Genomic DNA, 24032 nt, shown 5'->3' on the forward strand with positions numbered 1-24032 from the left:
TACCATTTGGGCTGAGTACCATTCCAATCTGCACGCACTCTTGGAATAACATTTGGATAAATTGTTGAAAAAATATGGATACGAAGGTGTGCATCCTATCTTTACATTTGAGCAGGACAAATTCAGCATATTTTCCTTAGTCAGCCGGCGGTCCAGAAATAGCTGCTGGAACCGGGATTCCATGCAATCGCCCTACTTTCCAGCACTAATTATTGCACTGAGTTTAGCAAGGCAATGCAATCACATGTGGTTTGCAATGCAAAGTAAATCCTAGACTGTTATTACATTGAAGAAACATATTGCACCCACTCTTGTCCCCGCAAGAGTAGGGTACATTTATAATCAATCCCAGATATATCCAATTTTGGAAAATATGGTGCTATTGAGTCCTGGTCTCATAATTGGTCAGGTGCTGTGCCTGAGACCAGAACATGCAGTCCCTCATTGTCAGAAAGTGTAAATCCCTGCAATATAAATGGTCTCTCTCTCTCCAATCTCTCTCTCACACATGTATTTCCATCTTTTTTCTACTACTCTGTGGCTTCACTGCCATTTCAGTATCCTCCAGCTACTCTCCTCACCGTGTGATCACAGTACTTTTATGGCCAGTTACTCCATCTCCAAGAAAGTCCTGCTGCAACTCACCTTATCTTTTGCTGATCCCCACTGAGCCAGGAGTGAGGCACAGTTGGGAACAGTGACAGGGTTTAGGGAGGTGGCATGGATGGAAGTGTCGCAGATATTGATAGTGAGACAGCAGGGATAGGGAGGTGTCAAGACTTAACTCAGGCTTGCAGAAGAGCGTGGATCCACCGGAGCGAAGATGTACCCCAACTCTCCCTTAAGGCAGCGCCAAACTAAGTATTATGAATCACTCAAGTATCGGCTACTTCGTCCCGGGAGAGAAGAGACACGAGAATGGACCACCAGGAGAGGACAATAAGTGGAGCTTGTTAGATGAAGTAATGTTCCTCCATACTGTTACCCAAGCACTACATAAACATAAAATAACAAAGAAGAGAGAAAGAATATCATGTAGTATTTTTATCTCACCAGAAAGGCTAACAAGCTAGAAGTAATAGTCTAACTAATTATTTTACACTTTGTTTGTGTAACATCACATACACACAATAATAGGTGAAGGTTATGATCCAGATTGCTCAGGCATGAGCATATAAACAATGTTTTAAATCCACACAAAAAAATAAGTCTCTTCTTATATTGGTTAAAGTAAAAAAAATATTGTGTCTGTGCACTCAATGTGCAAGGAGGAAAAGATTCTTCTTTGTAGAAGCTGGGGCACAGTCTGCCGCTTTCAAGGAGGTCAGCTTGAGGTCTTGCAAGTCAAAAAGGAATCAGGAAACAAAGTATCAATGAGGAGAGAGACTCAAGAAACTGGCAAACATTTGTCTTGGCTCCGGGAGGTTAAAACAAACAGGGAGAGGCAGGCAGCCTCGTTCTTCAGCGCACGCATGGAAAAAGAAATCAGCAGATACTGCTCCAGGCGGTCAGTGCTAATGAGCAGGGGACAGTGACGTAGCTAGACCTGAGACAGCCTGGGGCGGATCCTGCGTTTGTTGCCCTCCGGCGGAACTCCTTGAAAGGGGGAGGGGGCTCGCGAATCTACGGATTGACGACCGCGACGGTGCCACACTGAAGACGGCAGGTGAGAGCTGGGCAAACAAATTCTTGATATTTGTCACCCCCCCCCAATGTCATTTTGTCACCACCCTCGGGGATGACACCAAGCCAGGGCACAGGAAGCTCAAACTGTAGCAGGAGATGCATCGCTACATCTGTGGGGGCACGACTGGGGACTGAAAGCCCCAGAATACAGCGGGGCAGGAAGCCGACCCACAGCCCCTCCCTCAGCAGCACCGGCACCGCCAGGAGCAGTTATAAAAAACCTTGCATCGCTACACCTGTGGGGGCTCGACTTGGGACTACAATCCCCAGAACACAGCGGGGCAGGAAGCCGACCCGCAGCCCCTCCCTCAGCAGCACCTGCACCGGCAGGAGCAGAATTGAAACCTCTCGCGCCTCCTGCTTCGCGGGAGACGCATCGCTACACCTGTGGGGGCACGGCTTGGGACTGCAAGCCCCAGAACACAGCAGGGCAGGAAGCCGACCCTCAGCCCCTCCCTCAACAGCACCGGGGAATATATAATTGACATCACATTTCCGCCACGCGGGACGCGCGCCGGCAGGCGCCGGACGAAGCCCGGGCCAAGGGCGGGCCCGTCTGAGCCCGTCCAAGACTGTCCGAGGCTGGGCTGGGCCACATCTCTTGGTCTTAGTTATATTACTGGTGTGCTTTCAAGGATAAGCTGCAGAGCCAGTAAGTAGCCATTTTGCCCAATATATCAAAGCATCTCTCTTTCGGCAAAGGACCTTTTACAGTCCTTGTAGAACATTGTTGAATTGTTTGATTAATACTTAATTTGTCCAATAGGCTTTGTGTTTGCGGTTCGTGGGTTTGTTCTGTTTAATACGATATTTCAGAAAATGTCAAAGCGTAAAGGAAATAAAACTCCTGTTTAGCATGCGGGCGTAACCATCAACACTTATCTTGTAAAAGCAGTGAGTGCTATCAATGTCGAAATTGATAGGGCTGAACGCCGGCTATCATTGGGTTTGGGTAGTCTGCCGGCCACTCCCCCTGTACCTCTGACTGAACCCCCTGTAGAGCTTAGTCATTCCTCTAGGCCAGGTACTACACCTATTAAGGCTTGTGGTGTGGTAGCCTCAACACTATTGTGTTTAGAGCCTGTAGACGTCCCTAGTTTGCCTGCCAGTGAGGCACCAACTTCTAGAGCAAAAAGGGATGTAGGAAGCCTTAGCCTAAACAGGGTACGATTAGCGCTGGTAAGGGATCTAAATCTACTCCTGCCCCTAGTACAGGAGAGCGACTAGCTAACACCAACCCCGGGGCTTTAAACGATATACAGGTCAACCAGATTATTAACGCCCTGGCTGCCAAAATTTACATATATCTAAAACCGTTGTACGATAAATTAGACTTACTTAATGGAGAAGTCACCAGGCTAGGTGGGGAATTAATACTCCATAATGAGTTACTTAAAAAAATGAAAGATACACCTATGGAACGTCCCAAAAATATATGTAATTCATATGTAGTAACATCACCGATAGAGTTATCTGGCACCGTAAGGCAGCCGACGCCTGATCCTGGGGCGATAGTAACCCAATTATTGGCAGAAAGGAGAACATACAGGAGATTAAAACCCAGCTAGAGAGAATACCTATGGAGGGGAAACGGAGCAATACAATAAATCTACCCCCAGACTGTGAACCATATGTGGCGGTCCTGATGAACGTATCTGTCTTTAACCCGACCCTTATGGAAACCCATGATTCACTTAAGAATAAAACAGTGCACTGGCTTAACCACCACTGTGAGTTTCCAGTGAATCATGCTGACCAGATCCTTACAACTAGAAGGGTCAACTGGATAGGTCCATCAAAAAAGCATATACGGGGTGACTGTGTTATCATTAATTTAAAAAATCCTCACTATGCTAGTACCTCCCTGATTAGAGCAGCAACTCTACCAATTAATGAACAAGGTTCCTCTCTATGCCCGCTTGGCTTCTTTTATAGCCATCTAAGCATGCACCCCCCTAGAGGGACAACCCCGGACCAACATATAACCAGAAGGGCTTTACCACCACAATCCCTGTATGAGGTACCCGTGTCCAATCGATTCCAAGCACTTAGTATTCTTGATGTGAACGATTGACAGGACCCGGACCGCCTTATAATTGATATGGTGGTTAACTACAGGTTTGATGTTACAGAAGGGGAAAACATAGTGGGATAGGGAGCTGTGGTCTTGGACAATCCACAGTATGTTATAACACCAGGGGGCGAAAGTCATCTTAGCCAAGATAATGGGGTGCCCCCTGAAGGTAATATTGTCCAACTGATAGAGCCAGAAGTTATATGTAATACCAAAGAGCTCTCTATAGCCAGCTGGAATATAGCTGGGCTGGCTTCTAAGGGGGAAAAGTTGGGTTGGACGAACTTTCTTAGATCTCATGACATCATCTGTTTTCAAGAGACCTGGTGTACTGAATTGGTTAGCTATGAAGGGTTTGTCTCGTATAATCTACCAGCACAGGGTTCTGTGGCTAGCAGAGCACAGGGGGGCCTCTTAACTCTTATATTAACTAGCTTGCCATTAGAAGTAAAAAGGCACATGAACATCGGGTCTTATTTGCAGATTTTCTGGCTTTATCAAAAACATGCCCGGGATGTACTTTTAATAAATTTTTGTAATAACATCTTTGATAACACACGGTACAGAGATATGTTCTCACTAGATTAAGGTTCGGGCTAGGGCATCATTTGGTAGCTTTCCCACACCCCAAACAGCTCCCGGCGGGTTCATGCCCTTGTGACGGCCACACCGAACAAAGCACTCTGCACTTTCTTCTTATATGTGATCTTTATATGAATTTTCACATTGCTTTCGTAAAACCACTGTTTTTAAAATATGGTACTTTAAATGCTAATGCAGCAATGAGGTTGCTTTTTATAATGCAGGAACCAGATATTTGTTTCTTTACTGCAATTTTTTTACTTAAATCAATTAATGCAAGAAAGAGTAGGATATTTTAACTGCTATTTTTAATGGTTTATCATCTCTGCATAGTGTTTTCTAAATTTGTACGATGATGTATTTCCTTTTTGTATGTGCTTTTATGGTTGTTTTTACACTAACCGAAAAAAGCTTATTGAATTGAATTGTAACAGGAGGCTGATAGGGACTATGAATGTGGCAAGGTCTAAGAGTGTGACAGGAAGAGGAGGGTGACAGGGACCTGGAGTGTGACAGGGATGGGAATTATAGGGTACATGAGGACAATGGGAGTCTGAGAGTGTGGCAGTATCTCGAAGTGCAATGATTTGTAGAGCCACCCTCGGGGTCTGCGTCACCCTTTGGTGCATTATTTTCTTAGTCTTATTAGATGTACTTGTTTTATAAATACTTCAGTTTGAAGGATTGCTGAATCAACACTACTTGATTATTTTCCATGAAAATAAAAAAACTGTTGTGTTTAATCCACTGTCATCACATTATTTATTCAACAATTCATTCATTAAGAATAATTAACTACCCAATCCCCAAAGCATTTTCGGCTGGAAATGCCCTTATTTTGGGGGTTAAAACATAATATTAAAAGCGATGTATAGAATTCATTAAAATTAATTTAGTTATATTATCAATGAAGATTATTGTGATTTTATTTTTTAAATAAAACATGGGTATTAACATTTTTCATAATTAAATGATATGTATGTACTATTTATTGATAATTTTAACAATACATTTTATGTATTTGTATTTGTAACTCTTTTAACATTATTTTTTATGGGGTTTTATTGTTTCTTATGGGGTTTTATTGTAAATCTCTACCTCTATTATCTTTTATGGGACGGTGTTGCAAACCAGTGGTTGGCCATGTCTGTATTTTTTCAGTAGTAACTTACACTCAGACTTTGTGAATAAGCAACGTGGACACATCACATTTTCACAGTGAAAAATGACACTTTTTTTGCAAAGTGCCGAGCTGTAGTTTTTTAACCCTAGCTCTGCTGGCACCTAGGGAAACCTAGCAAACCTATACATTTTTGAAAACTAGACACCCAGGGGAAACCAGGATGGGATGACTTGTCTGGCTTTCACCAGGTTCTGTTACCCAGAACACCTTGCAAAGCTAAAGAATTGTCCCCAAAAAAACAAATTTTCCTCACATTTCTGTGGTGGAAAGTTCTGGAATCTGCGTGGATCCACAAAATTCCACCCACCCCGCCTTCCCCAATGTTTTCCGAGAAAAATGGTACCTCACTTGTGTGGGTAGGCCTAGTGCACAAGACAGGAAACGGCGCAAAATGCGACGTGGACACACAACATTTTCACATGTACCCCCATAGAAGAAACTGATGTACCCCCTGAGAATTCATTACAGGGCTCGTGACAGTTGCTGCATTGGGTCAGTTAACTGCTTGTAGGTGTGCGGCCAATGCTCAGACCCTCAACGAGCCCTGTAACGAATTCACAGGGGGTACATCAGTTTCTTCTACGGGGGTGCTGGTATGCCAATGAATGGCAACTACCCGGTACAATAAACGGAGAAACGAGGTGCAGTGAGGACGCTGACCCTAATCCTGATGAAATTGTCACCAAACTGTGTAAGGCAATGAAACATGTTTTAATTGAGCAGGCACACAGCGAGGAATAAAATAGAATAGCCAGTGATGCAGAGCTCATTTTTAAACTAGGGCACACCGAATTTGTAAGTCAGACTTCGGTATCCCTGTAGGGTCACTCATAGAATACAAAAATACACTTTTCTTATTCTGCACTATTCACTTTTCATTTCTGACAGTTGGCAGATGCTAATGAACCTGAGGATGCAGGCGAGTACCAGCTTGTAAACCTCCCTTGATGTTACTCCATGAGGCTCTACCAGCTTTTCCTCACCTTTTCTATTTACCTCCTCCTTTTTTTGATGTTTTATGTACACTGATGGGAGGGTGTATTAGTAGTCACAATACCACACTTTTACAATTGAAGCTGTGATGTAAGGCACGTTGAGGCAGTTGTGAAAAGCAGATCCACTGTGGTGACACCCTAAATAGGGTGTCTCTGATGAGAGATATATGGTGGTTCAATCTCCATACATATAGTAGGAGCAGGTCTTGTGTTGAGTTGTAAGTTAGGAGTACAGCCAATTTTGACATGCTCACGGGAGACTTCCTCCTTCTAAACTAACTCTGGCTACTATTTTCCCTCTACAAACCCACCAAAAGGCAGTTGGTCCCTTAAGTTGGAGCGCTAGTTGGCACCGCAGGAATTCCAACATGGCTGCTAACATTCTGACACTGCAACAGCACACCGCTGTTTAGCAGTCTAGTCTTCTTGGTTAATCACAGCTTGGTGAAGCGCACTCCAACATTCCACAGTGCACTTCACCAAAGAATTTCAAGGAATAGCAGCTCACCTCATGCGTCGTGGAAGTTAGTTAGGGTAGTTGAGTATAAAAACGTGGTTAGTTTCAACTGTTTCGTTTCTCCACAGAATTCAGGTTAGTGCTTAAAACGTTGTGCATGCCTGTGTGCAGTTTCCTAGTTTCCTCATAGAAAAGTGTTCATAGAAAACCTTGGGCGCATGCCTAGAAATACATCGCGGGTGAAACCATAGCGCATGCCCATTACTAGAACGCATTTCAGTATTTCCTCAAATAAACACTCCAAAGAAAAGAATAACAAAGGTGCTAGTTCGAGAGTTCAGTCTGCTGACCGACTCTTCCCAAACTCTGCATAAGCCTTCAGCGTTTCACCCAAAGGTATTTCTCAGCTGATCCCTGTCACCTGTAATCGAGTTTGACTACGCGGGTATGACCTTTTCAACCTCAGCACTTGTTAAAAAGAATCCCGTAGGAGCATAAAATCATTAGTGGCTAAAGCTGACTGGCACGGGCAAGATCTTACAACAAGCTGTGTTATTTAGGCATATTAAAAATACAGTTAACAAAATTTCAGTTTGTTCCTGAAAGGGTCTAGTGTCTCTCATAATACTAGAAATAAAGGCAGGAAGCAAGAAATACAATTAACAACAACCCCCGCAGAAACAGCACTACAGTTCAATCACAGATAATACAGTTAAGGAGATAGGGGGTCAGAAACTTACACTACTAGGATAATAAACTCATTAGACTTACCTCTACCTTTCTTGAACTTCAGCTGAACCAGGATCAGACGCAGGTCATCCCTGTAAGTGAAAAGAAAGAGAACTGAGTGACGCCATCTCATAGCAACATCTAAGACTATACATGAGAAGTAAGAAGAGAAGTAGGCTCCACAAAGCATTCTGGTAAGATAAGTTATCTAACGCATAATCAAGAAGTAAGTTTAAGTTTATCTTAGTGTGTTAGTTGAAATATTTGAATGCTTACAGTCTTGTAAGAAGAAAGAAGCGGAAGACGAAGCAGAACAGGCAGAGTATGTGGAGTTGTCTCTTCTCTGTCCCCAACCCCTTTCCCCCCTTAGAACTTACCTGGGATGAATAACTAAAACCTGGCAAGGAGGTTCTAAGAAGGGCATTGGAAATTAGCGTTGTTCTGCTCCTGTGTGATTAGAATTCCGAAAGTCATAGGGTCTGACAGTGTCATAGCATCTGCACTAGGGCCTGGCTAGCAGAATCCCAGTCCACAGAGGCAAACAAACAGCAGCATCGGTCCACAAATATGGAAATGCTCACACAAAAAGCGGCATTTTCCTACAGTGGGGCAGACATTTATTTTAGGATAGTTACCTTTATGATAAAGACTGTTGGTGTGCTGTTTAATGACAGTGCATCTCACTTCCATGATATTCCAACAACCTTAATTGATGTAATTTGCTGAATCACTTTTTATTTCTATTTCTTGTGTAGAGTGTGTGGAAGCCCCAGAAAATATCTTATTGGGTATTTAAGTGCCCGAGGAAGGGCTGGGTGGTTGAAACTGTCCTCCTGTCCCTCATGCCAGCCTTTAAGGAAGTGAGCAGGCACAGTGGGGGGTGAGAGCCATGTATGAGTTGATGGGACAGAGCTCCCACAGATTAGTGATGTCAGTGGAATTAAAGTACAGTTTTTGAGTCTGATAGAGGTGGCAGTGTAGGTGCTCTCACAGGGTAACAGTGCTGGTAGGTTGAACGGGATCCCGCTGCTTACCATTTATTGCAGTTGGTTTGAGGGAGAAGTGGAGGCACTTCTTTGGGGTAGGAGTGTAGCAGGATTCGTGGGATGAGACGGTGCTTCAGCATGTGGAGTTATCGGCTGTGATATAGATGCTTCAAGGACCAGCAATATTATAGTAATAGACACAACTTTGGGTTAATTGTGAGATAGGATTCCTGAGAGCATCAATATTACCTTCTCTTATGCCCATAGGCTAGACAACAGCCTGCATCAATCCACTATTTTTGCAGACCGGATTAGGGAGGTTCTACAGTGCTGCCATATTTTGGGATGGACATCCTTTCATGGTCAAAGTCTTTTTAAGTTGCAGTGCAAAAATCTCCCATATTGTGGTAAACAATAATTAAAGGTTCTGATTTAGTGTACAAGCACTACTGAATTGAGTCCATACATCCAACTTGTATCCATGTTTGACCTTGAGAAAAAAACGTTATGAAGTAGCTGCACAGTGATACTGACAAAGGCAAGAATGACCACTTGAAATGGGTTACAGTAAATACTCTCAATTAAGTAAATCTTTCATTGACCATGATGAACGCATGCCCATTTCTTTATTTCTACTCCACAGTGCTACCCTTGTGAATGAGTCCTGAATGTATGAGTGCGGTCAAACACTAAAAAGGCACCCAAGCACAGACAGATGAAGCAGCCTATTGTCATCATTTTTTAATTGATTGGATGTTCCACTTGATTCAACACTACTGAAAACCACCCATTGATTGAACAGGATCTGTTTTGAGTGACTCTATGGCAAGCTAGTATGTAAGCAAATTAAGTTTTTGAGATCTGGTGAGTGCATTATACAAGGTTAACAGAAGTCAGTGTAAAACTGAGTTCATAACAAAGATTTAAAATTCAAGTTGTATACCTAGAAACAGCAAATGTAGATATGAATCACTGTTTTTCATGACACACATCTTTTTCAGCAAATGAAAAGCTGTGCATCTAAGCTTGACTGATCTGCTATGTAAACATTATCCATCCAGCAAATCAGTGATTGTTTCATAACCACTGTTTTCCATATAAATTATTAATTGTGGAACCTCCTGAGGCTTGAGCCGGGAGTAGCGCGAACTGCTTTTTTTAAAAGTGCTAAATTGTCTTGTGTGTGTTTTTAACCTCTGCACTCACCGCCCTGAGCACCTCGCTCTTGCCACGAACACCCTCTGACAGCTGAGTACAACGCTGCCACCGGCGAGTGTTTGTTTGTTTCCTTGCCGCCATTGACCAGGACACAGGCCACGCCCACCTGGCTAGGCCACGCCCACCTCCCTCTCCACCGGTATATAGAGCGCGCTGATCACAAGCGCTGCCTGTATTAATTGTGGAACCTCCTGAGGCTGGAGCCGGGAGTAGCGCGAACTGCTTTTTTTAAAAGTGCTAAATTGTCTTGTGTGTGTTTTTAACCTCTGCACTCACCGCCCTGAGCACCTCGCTCTTGCCACGAACACCCTCTGACAGCTGAGTACAACGCTGCCACCGGCGAGTGTTTGTTTGTTTCCCTGCCGCCATTGACCAGGACACAGGCCACGCCCACCTGGCTAGGCCACGCCCAGCTCCCTCTCCACCGGTATATAGAGCGCGCTGATCACAAGCGCTGCCTGTATTAATTGTGGAACCTCCTGAGGCTTGAGCCAGGAGTAGCGCGAACTGCTTTTTTTAAAAGTGCTAAATTGTCTTGTGTGTGTTTTTAACCTCTGCACTCACCGCCCTGAGCACCTCGCTCTTGCCACGAACACCCTCTGACAGCTGAGTACAACGCTGCCACCGGCGAGTGTTTGTTTGTTTCCCTGCCGCCATTGACCAGGACACAGGCCACGCCCACCTTCCCTCACTCCTGCCTTCTATAAATCATGTGTCTATACAGGAAGCGCAGCATAAGGCAAGCTCGTCTGCGCTCGTCCGCGCCGAGTCCGGGCCAGGGGCCACGTCCCCTACATCTTATGCCAAACAGCCCATAGCTTACAGTGCGGACGATCTTCATGGCATGAGGTCCTCTGGACCGGTCTGTGAACTGCATCGCTATGAGGTAACGTCTCTTCCAGCCATTTGCCCAAAATGCAATGTTCCACTTAATCCGTTGCAGACCAAAACACCGAAACAGGAATACCGTATGTTTTTACTAAACTGCAGATCCCTGCCAAAACATAAGGTGGAAATTTCTTTTCTATTGGAAGAGCGTTTGCCGGACGCAGTATTTCTTTCTGAAACATGGCTGACGGCCGATTCCGACCCTGCCGTTGTAACCTCCCTCCCCTCGGGCTTTCAAATCATTCGACAAGATCGTCCGGAGGGTAGAGGTGGAGGGCTAGCAATTATATTTAAAGAACAATATCACTGCAGACTCATCCCGGAAACCATCCCAGATTGTGAGAGTTAGGTTTCTCGCTGGAGTTCTCTCCCAACCACTGTTTCTCGGGCTTATTGATATATCGCCCACCTGGCCCCCCTAAACAATTTCATAATCTCCTACCAGTAATTGTGGCGCCACGCATTAGCGCTGCCGCCAACTACACTGTGTTAGGCGACTTCAATTTTCATTTTGATTCACCGCTGGATCCCACGGCTACTACACTAGCCGATGACCTGGCTGCGCTGCAACTTATCCAACGAGTAAAAACATCGACCCATGTGAAAGGACACCTGTTAGATCCAGTGTTCAGTAACTGTGAGGACTTTGTGGTCGGGCTTCCGCTCCCCCTCCCGTGGACTGACCACTCTCTGGTGCCCTTTACTTGGTCTACTCAGAAAGCCAGTCCGGTAAAACCGACGATAAGACACGCCAGATCTTGGGCACGGATACCAACAGATGAATGGAAAAATATACTTATGAAAGAACTTCCCCCTAATAATGAGGATCCATGTCTGGCAAACCAGGCCTACGAAAACTGGATCCTGCACTCTCTCGAAACCATCCTCCCCCTTAAGAAATTAACGGTAAAACGCCTCCTTAGAACAGCACCTTGGTACTCGGAGGCCCTCAGGAATAAAAAGCGCCAATGCCGGAAAATTGAAAGAAAATGGCGCTTAGACTACTCCATGGAGGAAAAGACTCGATTCCGAGAGGAGATATAAGCCTATAAAAAGGAAGTAAAAGCTGCTCAAGCAGCATACTTCTCTGACAAGATCCTAGCTGCAAAATCCAAACCTAGGGAAATCTTTCAAACTCTGCAAAAACTTACAAAACCACCTCCCCCAAGTGCTTTGGAGGAAAAGTCTGTTTCCCAATGCAATGACTTGGCTGAATTTTTCTCAGCCAAAGTAAATAAAATATATGCCTCCTTCCCCTGCACTCCCATTCCCACTCCTTTGCCAATTCAGGAGAAAACCAGGGCGTCAGACTCCGTTCCAGTCTCCCCACCTATGCTTGGCCACTTTCCTTGCATGGATCTCGAAGTTTTAGAGTGCATGGCTCGAAAAGTAAAATCTGGATCTCCATCTGACCCGGCACCCCCTGAAGCCATGCTGCTAGTATCTCAGACTGTCTTACCAATCATTAAGAACCTTCTAAATGCCTCCATCGCCTCTGGCACTGTCCCTCCTGCTTGGAAACGGGCGATGGTCCGAGCGCTGATAAAGAAGCCCAACTTGGACCCATCGGACTTTGGTAACTATCGTCCTATTTCCCTGCTCCCCTGGGTGAGTAAAATAGTGGAGAGGTATGTTAATCTCCAGCTGGTCAGCTTTCTTGAAGATAACCAGCTGTTAGACACCACCCAGACAGGGTTCAGACCTAAGCACGGAACAGAGTCCGCCCTCCTAATGGTCATCGAGGAGTCCAGGAAAATTCTAGATCAGGGAGGATCAGTGGCAGTGATCCTCCTTGATCTCAGCGCGGCGTTCGACACGGTCAGTCATGTCACCTTACTGAACCGTCTTTCGAATGTCGGCATCGTGGACAAGGCTTGGCTCTGGTTAAAATCTTTTCTGAGCAATAGGTCATTCCAAGTGTTTGATGGACAGACAGTGTCTTCTAGCATTCCCCTGAAGTTTGGAGCTCCTCTTTAAGCCCCGCGCTTTTCAATATCTATATGAGGCCACTGGCCGAGGTAGTTCGTCCGTATGGAGTTAAGATCATATCCTATGCGGACGACACCCAGCTGGTGGTCTCATTAGCGCAGGAGGCTCTCCAGCCACGTTCAGGTGGACTAACGGAATGCCTGGAGGAGGTGAGGTCGTGGATGACTCGGTCATCGTTAAAACTTAATGGTGACAAAACGGAGCTTATGCTCCTGGGCCCAGCCGACCCCACCTTCTTCAACTCACTGTGGCCCACCTGTCTAGGTCCCCCCCGGCCCCGAAGGATAACATCAAAAGCCTAGGGGTATGGCTGGACAGGAGTCTCTCACTCAACTCCCAGGTCACAAAGCTCTCAGCCATCTGCTTTGGACTGCTTAGGACACTGAAGAAAGTTCTTCCTTTGCTCCCAATGGAGGCAAAGCAGATAGCCATACAGGGCCTGATACAGTCACGGTTGGACTCTAACAACGTCCTCTATCTGGGTGCACCAGAGTACACCCTAAAGAGACTACAGCTGGTACAAAACTGCGCTGCCCGCACTCTGCTACAGATTCCTCGCAGACTGTCAGTAAAAGCGGCACTGACCAACCTTCATTGGCTCCCAGTGCGTAAGAGAGTCACTTTTAAAGCAATGTGCATTGCTCACCAGGCCTTCTGGGATTCGGGACCCCTAATTACTCGCAGTCTAGTAAGCCAGTATCGCCCAGGTAGAGACCTGCGCTCTAGCCAGGCTTTCATGGCAACAGTCCCAAGAGTCAAAAGGACTAGATCGGGTGGAAGGACGTTTGCCTTCAACGCCGCCAAGATCTGGAACTCCCTCCCGTCTCATTTGAGATCCAACCCTGACCTCGTCTCCTTCCGTAAACAACTAAAAACACACCTGTTCAATTCCGTCTAATAAAACTCAGTTCTCCTTCTTTTTCTAGTATGCAACCTCACTCACCCCATTATCTGGTTCCTTTTAGCGCTTGGACGCCTCAGGGCAGCAATCGCGCTGTTATAAATCCACTTTCATTCATTCATTCATTCATTCATTCATAAATTACTCATGTCTGAAAATCAATTACATGTCCTTGGTGAAATTCTGGTTCTGCACGTGTCAAAAACCTGCTAAATCACCAGGTCTGCTGAAGACTGTGGTACAGTTTCTAAAATCAATGTTTTTCATATTCTGGGGAATTGCACCCTGCCTGTGGACAGAAGGAAAAATAGTTTTGTAAAGCTTTACTAACCACCCGGTGGTGGCCTCCAGTACGCTTTCGGGAAAAGATATCTACAGGAGGGAATAGAGAGTGGCAGTATGAAATATTGCAAAAACTGGGTGATGGGGATCCAATCAATCATCCAATAGGACACACAGTATTTGAAGAGCAACATTCCTGACCTCCAGGGGGTAGGAAGATAGAGCTGATCTGGGACGTCTGACGGGGCAGGATTAGGGAGTTAAGTGAGCAGGAGTATCATGAACAAATTATGACCATCAAAATGCCCAGTGCATCTTAATGGAATTTTAAACTTTCAAATAGTCATTTTTTAGTCTTGGTTCTGAAAGGGACCTCCAATATTGATTATCATCAACAATACATGCTACACAGTTGTATCTTTTATTTTTAATTTGCTAAATGTACTATTAAAATGATAGGTAGCTTGAATTGAAATTTTATACAATGCAAAATTAAATTGTGAACATCTATTATTTTTATTGCTTCGTATATTTCAAGAAACGATCAAGGTCTTTTTTACATAGAATGTATGCAATATAAATAAATAAGAAATCTGTCCGCCATAGTCACCCCCCTCGATCTTAACTGATGTTCATGTACGTTACCAATCATTGTTAATATAGCCACAATCAAACCAAATAACAACGGAAGACACACATCATGCATTTTAAAACATCATTACATTAATTTACAACTATATCAGTACATTTCTAGTACGCATTACACACTAAAATGACATTCCAGACTATACTAATGCCCTAGGCAAGTAAAGTTCTTCGAATTTATAGATTCTAGTGTAGTGACGTGATGGCCAATAATTCATAAATATAATCGATTCAATTAGGAGATATCAGCAGATGAGGTCATCATAGTCAGGTATAAACAATTTTATTAAAAGTAAAAGGGACCATAATCGCTAATAAATATCGTTTTAATTTTTGCTCCAGAGCTTACAACATTCACTATAAAACCGCAGGCTTTTCTTACCTAAATTTTCAGCCACAATCTGTGGGTATACAATAATTGTTCTCAAGTAAACATTGCTATGGGACACAAGTAGGAAACCTCCACCAACGTGCTGCACCTGACCAGGGACTAATTCTCTTTTGTCCTTAGGAAGTCTTCTCTTGACCACAAGTTCTGGTACTGAAATAATACAAAACTACCTTACATTAAATCTAAATTAAAGACTTCTTTTGTTGTAATGTAAACAATTGGTGACGTTTTGTTGAACCATTAACATGTTTTTTCTCCATTCAGGATGACAGCAAAGATAGTTTGCCCACGTTTAATCTGCACGTGATTTGCCTATTTAAATTGGCCTGGCACTATAAAACCCCAAATATGTTCCACCCTATCTGTTGGTGCCAAAGTAAATCGCGTAGTTATAGTTCCAAAATAGGGAGTTGTCCATTATAAACACTTGTTAAAGGACAGCAAGTTGTGTATTAGTGATATAATGAATAAATTACGCGGGACTGAGGTGAGCCTAAATTTGGAACCATAGAAATGCTGCTTCGGTAATTCTTTGTTTGTATTCAAACATACACCACTCCTATTTTCGAATTAGTTTCATAGTGAAATTGCGGTTAAGGCTACTCGCCACAGACACGCGATCAGTAGCAGTGCCTCATTTGTGCTGGTGGTGAGAGCTAACACTCATTTTGTGTAACGGGTCTTATTTTACGTTATTTTACTTAACTATTTTAGTTTTGACCTGAGCAAAAAATAAAAAAGGAATAAAAGCGGACAGGATGAACGGGAGAAGGGTAGGAAAACTATGGCAAGCAGAGGAAGCAAGAGTGAACAAGCAACTGCGGCAAGCAAGAGTCAACTAAAGTGACAGGCTCAGTGGCGGCTGGTGGTTGCAAAAAAGTGGCGTGGTGAGGCAGAAGTTTGTACACAGCATTGCACCACACAATTGAGCATAGCATGCAAACCTGATTCCTGAGAGTCGGGCTGGGAAGAGAGGGTGAACACAGATATTCATTTTTACATAACTCAATAGTATTCTTTTTAATCAACCATGAGAGGATGAAAGGCTGAGTTAAGTGCCAGAGTTCAAACCGTGGGGTCAAATACAGATCATCCATCAGCTCTGTCAGAAGGCTTAGTGGATGTATTAGCCCAATGAGCCGTTGGACCCTGCTAAGAGGCAAGAGGCCTGTGACTGACCAGAATCTCTTCATACTTTCACCAATATTTCTAGCATATGTTCAGCACAATTTCTCATCAACTCACATATTTCTTTCCAGCTAAACACACTCATTTCCCCACTCAACTATATACTCACATCCACGCCCTCACCCATTCTGCTGTTTACCCACTAACTCATACTTATGCACACACTCAATCATACATTCTCACCAAACTATCCTGCCACTCATTCACATTGCCTTACCTGCTCAGTGTTGTATTTCCAGTTATTAAATTGTTAATGGAGGCAACAGGTTGCATTCATTCAATTCATTGTGTTTTAACAAGCTTTCTTTTACCCACCTTAGTATTCCTACAGTCATACTCTCAGTTACTCACTCACCTACTCACTCACGATCACTCCCCTACCTACCACATTCAACAATTATTTCACTTTCTCCCACTTTACATCATTCACCTACCCACTCATATTCACCCATCAAGCATAAAGATTCACATGGCCATTAATCCAAATCATATAACCATTACATCTACCTATTTACACAGTCAACCCCCACATCCAATGCCTCACCTATTAACACTAACACACCAAACATCACTCATTGAGTAACCTGCAATTTAATTAATAAACAGTTGCACCTTGTTACCACTTGTTTTATTCTCCTTGCAGATTACATTTAGTGCCACAATAAGCACATATAATCTGCAATAGAGAAAAACAACGACATGCAGTTGTGTCAGTAAAATGTTTTGCACTGACCCGATTAGTACTGCAGAGGAGACAGCAATTAGAAAGGAAAATAAAAAGACAAGAGAAGGAACAGATTTTTTCTCCAAACTTACTTGTGCAGTTCTTTTTTTGAGGCAGCTGCTGCTCCGTTAATCTTGATTGTAAAGGTTACATTAGGTAATCAGGATTTTTATTTTTTTTGTTTAATATAAAGCGAACTCGACCTGTTCAGGCTTCTCACATGTCCTGTGCTGAGCAGGAATGTTCTCGTAAATTCATCAAATCTAGCACGCGCTGACACCATAGACCAAAGAAAATAAGTTTGTCTGCAGCATCTGTTGGAAACTTCCTAAACACACCCTTTCAGATCTTGTAACAGGGTGGAGTTAGGCCAGTCAAGTTTGCTGGCCCCACCTCAGACTGTGACCTCACTACTGAGTGACATGCACGCTTGTGGAGCCCGGGCTTGACGGTTAAACGCCCGAGGCTGTTTTTAATAGCTGCACTGGAAGAAGGTGGAGAAATCAGAACATCACCACGCTCTGAGGAAACGAACAGGGCTGTGCGCGGATAAGCCTTGCTAGTATATACTTAGGCAAGTCCTCACGAAGGGGCACACCTTGCACAAATGCCTAGCATGGTAACCTTCATTTCAATTACGTTTTTACAGTACTTAAACTTTTGTTCTAGAAGCCATGAAAAGTAAAGGGGGCGTAGCCCCTGCGCCCATATACTGGAGCTGCTGCTGAACAGGATAGGTGAAACTTTGAAATTAAGAAAGAGGCATGAGGTGGGTGGAATTAAGATTAAGTACTCTTGGCTTGGTGTTCGCCATACGCAGCATTTAGCAGCCGCTGCAGCGGGCTCTTAGGAAAAACTTTGGACGCCAGCATGTTTTTTTTTGGGGGGGGGGGGTGTTATGTGTTAATGGTCTAGTAGTTGGGTGGGAGGAGTTAGGTGGGCAGGGGAAGGAAGAGGAGGAGCAGGGACCGGATGAGGACAGATAGTGTAGGGACAGGGCAGAGATAAGATGTGATTAATAAAGCTCCGTAATACTCAGCATAGTGTCTGTCATCATTGACCTCAGACACTACAACTGGCGACGAGGGTGGGATGCGACATTCCCCACCGGTAGCAGAACCCTGACAAGGCGCCCTGTCCCGTGTAGCGCTCAAGAAGAGGAGCGTTGCTGCCGAAGCTAGTGCTACCGCCCAAAGCGAAGGGCCAGCAGCCGGTGTCCATACTCCCAGCCTGGTCACTGTGTGGGAGTCCAGAAGGGCCAAAGAAGTAAGCGCCGACACGCTTGAGGAGCCAGAAATCAGTTTGACCGTTGGCGCCGAAATCGCGCCTCACGCCGGATGCGTGAGGTTTAGCACGGCAGCGCCGATCGAGCTCGCAAAACTGTGGGAAGCGAGGCGGGGGCCCGCCCGACCTTACCTGAGCCCAGCAGTCGAGGCTCAGAGTGTGGGCACCAAGAAAGCTTTGATCACCCCTGCAGCCAGCGACTGGTGAGTCCCAATGTGCTGATTGAAGCCGAATGAGCCAAGAAGAAAACCTCGTGTGCAGACAGTGACGGCGGCCCTCTTGGAGTCAGGCAGCTGCGCGGACAGACTCCACGGCCAGTGTGGGGCAGCCATCTTAAGGTCAGGCAAAGTCACAAACAGCAGAATAACGGGAAAAAAACCATAAAAGAAAGGAAACAAGCCACAGAACGGCACAGTGACAAGCAAACAAGCACGAGCTAAGCCAAGCAAAATAGACATTCTGAACTATATTGCGCAGACGCCTGACGTCAAGCAGTACCAAGTCAATCGGAAGTCACCAAGGCAGGATTTTGCGGTGCCATGATGTCGACATCGCCGCGACAAGACGAAGTCAAGCCCATCATCGCAGGAGGGTTGCATTTGAGGGCTCCAGAGCCAGTCACCCTAACGACAGGTGGGAGCATGGGCCCCAAGTGGCAGGAATGGCTCGAAGACTTTGAGGACTACATTGAGGGATCCAAAGTGACTGTTGATAAGGACAAATTGATCGCTCTCCGCAATCTGGCAGGGCGCGAAATAAGCAAAATAATCAAGGATCTCCCACCCGCAGATACCGGAACATACGACAAAGTACGTGACGCGCTGAACAGGAAATTTCTTCATAAAAGGAACGTGGACTATGAGCGTCACGCCTTTCATCAGGCACGTCAAGGAAAAGACGAGGCAATGAGCACATTCATCACACGCCTGCGGCGACTGTCGAGACACTGTGAGTTTGACAACTTTTCAACAGACGCCGCCATCAAATCACAGATCATTGATGGGTGCCACTCGGTATCGCTCAGGAGGCGACTGCTGAGAAAGCCCCACAGACTTGACGACATTGAGGAAATGACTCGCGTCTATGATCAGGCCGAGGAGCATGCCGCCACCATTGAATCAGGGCGCAAAGTGAGTCATGAGCAGGCACATCGAGTTCAAGACCGTGAGGGCGGTCGAAGAAGCTCGAGGGACAAACAATGGAATACCCGACCGTCGTCTCGCTCGAGACGCTCGGAACACAGATGGCGAGAAACGGGTCGGAGAGAGAGGAGACCAGAGAGAGCGAGAAGATGCTACAGGTGTGGATATGATTATCCTCACATAGATGTCTGCCCAGCCATGGGCCAGCGGTGCAGAAAATGTGGTTGGACGAACCATTTCGAGGCAATGTGCGGCGAATACAACAAAGAGAGGCGAAGTGGAACCGGGAGGTCCTCTCGGTCGGACACCGGAAAACACCACATACGAGCCGTCCAGGAAAAAAATACAGGGTCCTCCAGCTCGTCTCACTCCAGCAGAGAGTCGCGCAGGTCGCGATGGGAGCGTAGGTCCCTGTCCCGGGACTCCCGATCATCATCTCGAGACTCTGAATACACAACTCACCACGCAAACATGATCGCAGACCCAGACCAACTGAAGAAGTATCCTCGGTTGCACATAAAAGTGGGGAATCATGACACCAGATTTGTGATGGACAGCGGAGCCTCGCTGAACTACATCCCCGTCACCGAGTATGAGAGGATGCGGCCCAAGCCCCCGCTTGCACATGCACCCGTCCGAGTCTTCACTTGGATGTCCAGGAAGCCGCTTCAATGTCTGGGCAAATTCCCGACGACGCTTGAACATGACAACGTTACCATAGATGCAGTCATCCATGTCATCAAGGGCCCCGAAGCTGATTGCTTGCTCAGCCTGCCAACTGCGGAACGGCTCCGTCTCGTTGAAATCCTCTTCAAAGTCTGTGATGACCAGAACATCGTCAACCGTTTTCCTCGTCTCTTCATGGGGCTAGGGAAGTTGAAGGGCCGCCAGATACATCTGCACGTCAACAAACAGATTAGGCCCGTCGCTCAGCACCCTCGGCGTGTTCCCTTCCATCTTCAAAAGGCCGTTGAAGATGAGATCCATGACCTTCTGTCCGCCGACATCATTGAACGCACGGATGGCCCGACCCCGTGGGTATCGCCAGTGGTCGTTGTACCAAAAAAGGACACCACCAGCAAAGTAAGGCTGTGCGTTGACATGCGAGTACCCAACACTGCGATAGAACGTGAGCGCCATCCAGGGCCACTTCTATGTGACATGATCTCAGCCTTAAACGGAGCCAAGGTATTCTCAAAGTTGGACTTAAACAAGGGATATCACCAGCTGGAGCTGGATGTCCAGTCACGCCCCATCACAACTTTTGCGACGCACCTAGGACTCTTTAGGTATAAGAGACTGAGTTTCGGTGTATCATCGGCTGCCGAGATTTTCCAAGAAGCTATTCGGCAGATCATCCAACATATCCCCAACACGCTCAATTACAGCGACGACATCCTTGTATATGGCTCCGACACCCGTGAGCACGAAATTGCACTTAACCGTGTCTGCCAGGCCCTGCTAGATGCGAATTTGACACTGAACAAGTACAAGTGTGAGTTTCACCAGTCCACATTAAAATTCTTCGGCCATATCTTCTCGGGAGTGGGAATGAAACCTGATCCGGAAAAAGTGGCAACCTTGAACAACGCCAAGTGCCCTCAGGATGTCAGCGATCTAAGATCTTTCCTGGGGATGGCCAGCTATTGTGCCCGTTATATCAGAGACTACGCGACCATGAGCCACCCGCTCCGCACCTTGACCAAGCAAGGACAGCCTTTTGAATGGACTCCCCAGTGTGAGCAAGCATTCACAGAGATCAAGCGGGCAGTGGAGTCCGCCGATAACCTTTCTTACTTCAACCCCAGACGAATGACTGAAGTCATCATAGATGCTGGCCCCGTAGGGTTGGGGGCCATTCTGGCACAATACGAGAATGACTCTGACCAGAGACGTATAGTTGCCTATGCCAGCCGCAGCCTGTCCGACCCTGAGAGGGCGTACTCGCAGCCCGAAAAGGAGAGTCTTGCAGTGGTCTGGGCATGTGAACATTTTCATGTCTTCCTCTACGGCAAGCACTTTACCCTGATCACTGATCACCAGGCGCTAGTCACCATCTACGGCAACCCCCGATCTAAAATGCCCCCCAGAATTGAGAGGTGGGGCCTGAGGCTCCAGGAGTATACTTTTACGATCATACACAAGCCGGGAAAGTCTGAAAACCCGGCGGACTACATGTCTCGGCATCTGCCTGCATCAACCAATTCTAGTCCTTCAATTGCAGAGGAATATATCCATTTTGTAGCTGATCAGGCGCTACCTCCTGCCATTCCCATGGATGCAATCCGAGACGCCACTGTGCAGGACGCCGTCCTGCAAAAGGTACTCCGCAAGATTCGAACCAACAGGTGGAGGCATGACCCTCAGGATGAAGACAATGATCTGGACACCAAGCAAGAGCTGCAAGCATTCCGGCACGTCCACGAGGAATTGTCGGTGACCTCAGATGGAATCATACTGCGTGGACAGCGGATTGTGATCCCCAGGCAACTACGGCAAGGCGTTATCGATCTTGCTCATGAAGGCCACAGGGGAGTCGTGTCCACTAAGCGAGCACTCAGGGAACGGGTGTGGTTTCCCCTCCTCGACCAAATGGTGGAATCCACCCTGAAGGACTGTCACCCGTGTCAGCTGACAAGCAAAGGTGATCCCCCGGCCCCATTGCAAATGACCACCTTACCGGCTGGAGTATGGCAAGAAATTGCTGTGGACTTCTATGGACCATTACCTTCCGGCAAGTATGTGATAGCCATAATCGATGAATACTCTTGCTTCCCTTTCGCACAGTTCGTGCCTTCCACTGGCGCCTCTAGTAACCTTAACGTGTTGGACGAACTATTTGCAACCTGGGGTGTCCCCAGAGAGGTGAAGACAGACAATGGTCCTCCCTTCAATGGGCATGAGTTTGGCGCATTCGCAAGACACTTGGACTTCCATCACAGGAAAGTCACACCCCTTTGGCCACAAGCAAACGGCACCGTTGAACGCTTCATGGCCACGATCAAGAAGACATTCCAGCAGGCCAGTGCCGAAAAGAAGGACCTACAGATAGCTCTCAACGAGGTCCTCAGAGCTTACAGGACGACTCCCCATTCAACCACCGGCAAGTGTCCCGCCACGCTGATGTTGGGTCGCCCCATGAGAAACCGCATCCCAACCTGGGATGGAGCTCTGCGAGCTGTGTGACCCCCCACAACCATCTAGAGATGACGGAAACGGACAAGCGCAACAAGGACAAGATGAAGTCATACGCCGATGCCAAGAGAAGAGCGAGATCACCCTCTTTACATGAAGGGGACTACGTATTGGTTAAACAAGACCAACAGAAGAAAACTGACTGTCGCTTTCGTGATGAACCCTTACTGGTCACTCAACAGAAAGGCACCATGCTGACTGCGGAGTCTGACCACCGGAGAATTACGAGAAATGAGTCTCACTTTAAGAAGTGCTCCAGAGACATGACAGGATCTTTGCTCGACCCAACTGCGTCACTCAGTCCTGAAACCCCTGAACAGGACGCTCCGGAGGATCTGGGTCACTTGGGTGTACCCCAGACTGACGTGCACACTGAAGAAGTGAACGCAAGGCCGCGTCGAAATGTCCAGCGACCAAAGAGACTCATTGAAGAGATATGAATGCACACATCGTTTGTTTTGTTAAGAAAGGGGGAGATGTTATGTGTTAATGGTCTAGTAGTTGGGTGGGAGGAGTTAGGTGGGCAGGGGAAGGAAGAGGAGGAGCAGGGACAGGATGAGGACAGATAGTGTAGGGACAGGGCAGAGATAAGAGGTGATTAATAAAGCTCCGTAATACTCAGCATAGTGTCTGTCATCATTGACCTCAGACACTACAGGGGACGGGGGGTTAACTAAAGCCCTAGTAATTGGTGATGACGACACTTTGCTAAGTCAGTTCAGTTTAATCTTTGTTATTCCGATGCTGTCCGAAGAAAAGTGGCCATAACAAAACACACTAAAGGCTTTGCAAGGCAAAGCAGGTGCTGACGCGCTTCCCCGCTATCCAATTAATTGCCGTTATGCAGAAAATGTTCTAGAATTATTTTCCTTTGTTACATATAAAGTGGCAAAAGCACACTATATGTTCAGTGATCTGGCCAAATACTCCATCACAGTCAGACACATCAAGATGAATGTTTGTGGCAATAGGTATTTGCCAGGAAAACCAATATCAATGGAATACAATTCAACCGTAATCTACTCAGAATAAAACAATGCTGCATATTATGGACAAAAGCCTAATAAAGATTGTAAGCCTTGTGCCACTGGGGGAACAGACTAATATAGACTAACACTACTTTTATATTTATTTTTAACCCATCTTTGGCTAGCTACATTTTCCAAGAAGGTCTGTTTTAACTTCTCCTTGCGAAAGGTTAACCAACTTTCTGGGGCCTCAAATAGATCACTCAATCCCAATTTTGATAACGTGGATCCTACATATTTTATCTGAAGTATCTCTTTGGCTTGTTCCATCTTGAGACAATCCCTTAGCACAGGTTGATTCTCCACCTGCTTCAGTGACACCGACTGCCCTCTCCATATGGAGTGCCTCATTAGTAACGGAGCCAGGAGGATTCCATCACCAATACACAGAAGACCCGCTTCATTATGGCATATATAATTACAACAGCTTTTAGGCAGCGAAAGCAGCCTATAAGTAGAGCATCC

General features: G+C 45.9%; 1 protein-coding gene across 4 annotated transcripts in view; it reads right to left on the reverse strand.

The window, feature by feature from the left end:
• Nucleotides 1–24032, reverse strand: part of LOC144781481 (phospholipid-transporting ATPase IC-like) — a 1874327-nt gene that overhangs the window by 1818968 nt on the left and 31327 nt on the right. For 2 of the 4 annotated variants that reach the window (XM_078660353.1, XM_078660355.1), the window contains exon 2: nt 7749–7798. The exons of 1 other annotated variant lie outside the window; for it this stretch is intronic. The gene's annotated coding sequence lies outside the window, so the exon portion shown is untranslated. Of the gene's footprint in view, nt 1–7748; nt 7799–17010; nt 17248–24032 lie in introns of those variants that run through there. One more of the 4 variants, XM_078660354.1, reaches the window with a different exon arrangement.

This window comes from Lissotriton helveticus, chromosome 9, assembly GCF_964261635.1.
Source record: "Lissotriton helveticus chromosome 9, aLisHel1.1, whole genome shotgun sequence".
NCBI classification, from domain to species: domain Eukaryota; kingdom Metazoa; phylum Chordata; class Amphibia; order Caudata; family Salamandridae; genus Lissotriton; species Lissotriton helveticus.